This window comes from Pongo pygmaeus, chromosome X, assembly GCF_028885625.2.
Source record: "Pongo pygmaeus isolate AG05252 chromosome X, NHGRI_mPonPyg2-v2.0_pri, whole genome shotgun sequence".
In the NCBI taxonomy this organism is placed as follows: domain Eukaryota; kingdom Metazoa; phylum Chordata; class Mammalia; order Primates; family Hominidae; genus Pongo; species Pongo pygmaeus.
In genome coordinates, this window is record NC_072396.2 from 106,734,606 (window position 1) to 106,738,459 (window position 3,854).

Below are 3,854 nucleotides of genomic sequence, written 5' to 3' on the forward strand. Positions count from 1 at the left end.
ATAGTTAGCTCTCCTTGTTGAATTGAACTTTTACCATTGTGTAATGCCCTTCTTTGTCTTTTTTGATATTTGTTGGTTTAAAGTCTGTTTTGTCAGAAGCTAGGATTGCAACCCTGCTTTCTTTCTGCTTTCATGAGCCTATGTGTGTCTTTGCATGTGAGATGGGTCTTTTGAATACAGTACACTGATGGGTCTTGACTCTTTATCCACCTTGCCATTCTGTGTCTTTTAATTAAAAATAGGGAATGCTTCATGAATTTGCATGTCATCTTTGCACAGGGGCCATGCTAATCTTCTCTATATCGTTCCGATTTTAGTATGTGTGCTGCCAAAGTGAGCACAATCTTTTTTCATATTAATTTAAATGTGTAAAATTTAGTTATAAAGTTGGAGCATATGATCAAGCCTGAATGATCCTACTCAAAGTGCTAATCTGAAGTTTAAAAAAAAAGGAATCTATGCCAGAATTTATTTAAATTGACAACAAATTACACATTATTTTCATAGCAGGTTTTTTTTTTATGAAAGTAGCAGTGAGCACATTGACATTATGATGCAAGCTTCTTATGTCTTTGTGGAATGGTAACAAGCAGTTTGCCACAGGTGGCTGAACTGGTTTATTAGTTCTAGTAAGTTTCTTGTGGATCTTGGGATTTTCTATGTATAGCATCACATCATTAATGATGAGAGAGAGTTTCACTTTTTCCTTTCCAATTTATATGCCCTTTATTCTTTTGTCTTGCCTAATTATCTGGCTAGACTTCCAGTACTATGTTGAATTGATGCAGTAAAAGTGGGCATCCTTGTCTTGTTTTTGATTATAGGAGAAAGTCTTTCATCCTTATGTATGATGCTAGCTGTAAGTTTTTTGTAAATGCCTTTTATCATGTGAAGGAAGTTCTCTTTTATTCCCGGTTTGGTGAGTGTTTTTATCATGGTAGGGAGTTGGAATTTGTCAAAGGCCTTTTCTGTATCAATTTGTAAGAACGTGATGTTTTTCCTTCATTCTCTTAATTTGATGTATTATGTTGATTTTCATATATTGAACTAAATATGTATTCCTGGAATAAATTCCACTTGGTCATGGAGTATAATATTTTAATATACTGTTAGATTCAGTTTGATAGTTGTTGATATTTTTGAGAATTTTTACATCTATATTCATAAATGATATTGATCTATAGTTTTCTTGTGATATTTTTGTCTGGCTGTGATATCAGTTTAAGGGTGTCTTCATAGAATGTTAGGAAATGTTGCAGTCCTCTTCTAATTTTTGGAATACTTCAAGATGTATTTGTGTTAAATTTTTTTTTTTTGAGACAGTCTCGCTCTGTCGCCCAGGCTGGAGCGCAGTGGTGCAATCTCAGCTCCTTGCAACCTCCGCCTCCCAGGTTCAAGCTATTCTCCTGCCTCAGCCTCCCAAGTAGCTGGGATTACAGGCATGCACCACCATGCCTGGCTAATTTTTGTATCTTTAGTAGAGATGGGGTTTCACCATGTTGGCCAGGCTGGTCTAGAACTCCTGACCTCAGGTGATCCTGCTCACCTCAGCCTCCCAAAGTGTTGGAATTAAAGGCGTGAGCCACTGCGCCCAGCTTTATGTTAATTACTTTTAAATGTTTGGTACAATTCACCACTGAAGCCATTTGATCCTGGACTTTTCTTTGCTAGGAGGTTTTTGGTTACTGATTCATTCTCTTTACCTATATCTCATCAGATTTTGTACTTTTTGAGTCATTTGGGCAGTTTTTGTGTTTCTAGGAAGTTGTCCATTTTATCTAGGTTATCTAATTTGCAGTAGACAATTGCGGTAGACATAGTATGTTTTATACTACTTCATATTTCTGTAAGGTCGCTAGTAATGTCCCCACATTTTATTTCATTTTAAAACTATTTAATTGATATATGATTGATATATAAAAAAGCTCTATACATTTAATGTTAATGATAAGGGCATAAATATATCTATCACTTTCCAAAGAGTCCTCCCATCCCCTTTATTATCATTGTGTGTTTGTGTGTGTGTGTGTGTGTGTGTGTGTGTTAAGAACACTTAACATATCTACTGTCTTAGCAAAGTTTAGGTATATAATACATTATTGTTACCTATCGATATTATGCTGTATATTAGTGTATTTGATAGGAAAAAAAAACATAAGATGTTCTTCCTTCTCTCAGATGCTCCCCTCAACACAACACAGAACACTTTTTGTGGCCAAAATGTGTGGCTTTTTTCCCTAAACACCAAACTTTTTTGCAACAGACACCAACAGGGTGTCTTATAATTCAATTTGATTATGACACTCTCTACCTGGAATTAGAGTCAAATCCTACAGGTTAAGGGCTCAGACCCACAAGACGGCCCCCCACTTCTAATGCCAGTTGAGAGCTCCAGATTGTTTTACACGTGCTTCTGACCTACCAGCTAATAATCAGGGTTTTTCTAGACCCCTTCCTCAGGTACAATTAATTTGTTAGCATGACTCACGGAATTTAAGAAAACAGTTACATTTACTGGTTTATTATATTAATAAAGGATATGACAAAGGGTATAGTTGAACATTGAGATGAAGACATACCTAGGGTGTGGACTGGAAGGTTCCTGAGTGAAGGAGTTTCTGTCCCCTTGTAGTTGGGATGTGTGACCTTCCAGTAGTCTCTCTTGATCCATTGCATTTATGTGCTATCAGCTGTACTGTCTTTTCTTTCATTTCTGATTTTTTCGAGTCTACTCTCTTTTTTTCTAGTCTAGCTAAAGGTTTGTCAATTTGGTTTATCTTTTTGAGAAACCAACTCTTAGTTATTTGGTCATTTTGATTGTTTTTCTAGTCTCTATTTCATTTATTTCTGCTCTTATATTGATTATTTTCTTTTTTTCTAATCACTTTAGGCTTGATTTTTTCTTCTTTTTCTCTGTGAGTTATAAAGTTAGGTTGTTTATTTCAAATCTTTTGTTTTTCTTAATGTTGGCATTTATTGCTATAGACTTCTCTGTTATAATGCCTTTTGATGTATACTATAAGTTTGGTATATGATATTTTCATTTTTGTTTCTCTCAAGATAATTTTCATTTCCTTTTTTATTTAATCTTTGATTTATTGGTTTTTCAGGGGAATGCTGTTTAACTTCCATGTATTTGTGACTTTTCCAAGATTCCTCCTGTTGCTGATTTCTAGTTTTATATTGCTGATATAAATATTATTATTGATTCTAGCTGATAACAACTTAAGTTTAATCACAGACAATAACTACACTTTTACTTCTCCACTGCCACATTTTAAGTTATTGATGTCACAATTTACATCATTCTGTATTGTGTGTTCATTAAAAAATTATTATGGCTACAGTTATTTTTAATGCTTTTGTCTTTTAACTTTATACTAGAGTTAAAAGTGATTTATATAACATCATTACATTATTAGGCTATTCTGAATTCAACTATATACTTATTTTTACTGGTGAGTTTTATACTTTCATATGTTTTAATGTTGCTAATTATCATCCTTTTGTTTCTAAACTTGAAGAACTCCCTTTAACATGTGGTAAGGAAGGCCTATTGGTGATAAACTCCCTCAGCTTTTGTTTGTCTGGGAACATTTTTATTTATTTATTTATTTATTTTCATTTCTGAAGGACAACTTGCTGGACAAAGCATTCTTAGTTGATAGTGTTTTTTTTTTTTTTCTTTCAGCTCTTTGAATGTATTATCTCACTCTCTCCTGGTCTGCAAGGTTTCTTCTAAGAAATCCCTTGTAATGTTATGGGGATTCCCTTTATGTGGTGAGTTGCTTTTCTCTTGCTGCTTACAGAATTCTCCTTGTCATTGACTTTTCGCAATTTGATCATAATGTGTC

General features: G+C 34.0%; 1 non-coding gene across 1 annotated transcript; it reads right to left on the reverse strand.

Moving 5' to 3' along the window:
- Positions 1 to 234: 234 nt before the first annotated feature.
- Positions 235 to 341, reverse strand: LOC129025483 (U6 spliceosomal RNA). Its single transcript, XR_008497239.1, has one exon. It is a non-coding gene; the product is annotated as a U6 spliceosomal RNA (small nuclear RNA).
- Between the last annotated feature and the right edge of the window lie 3,513 nt (positions 342 to 3,854).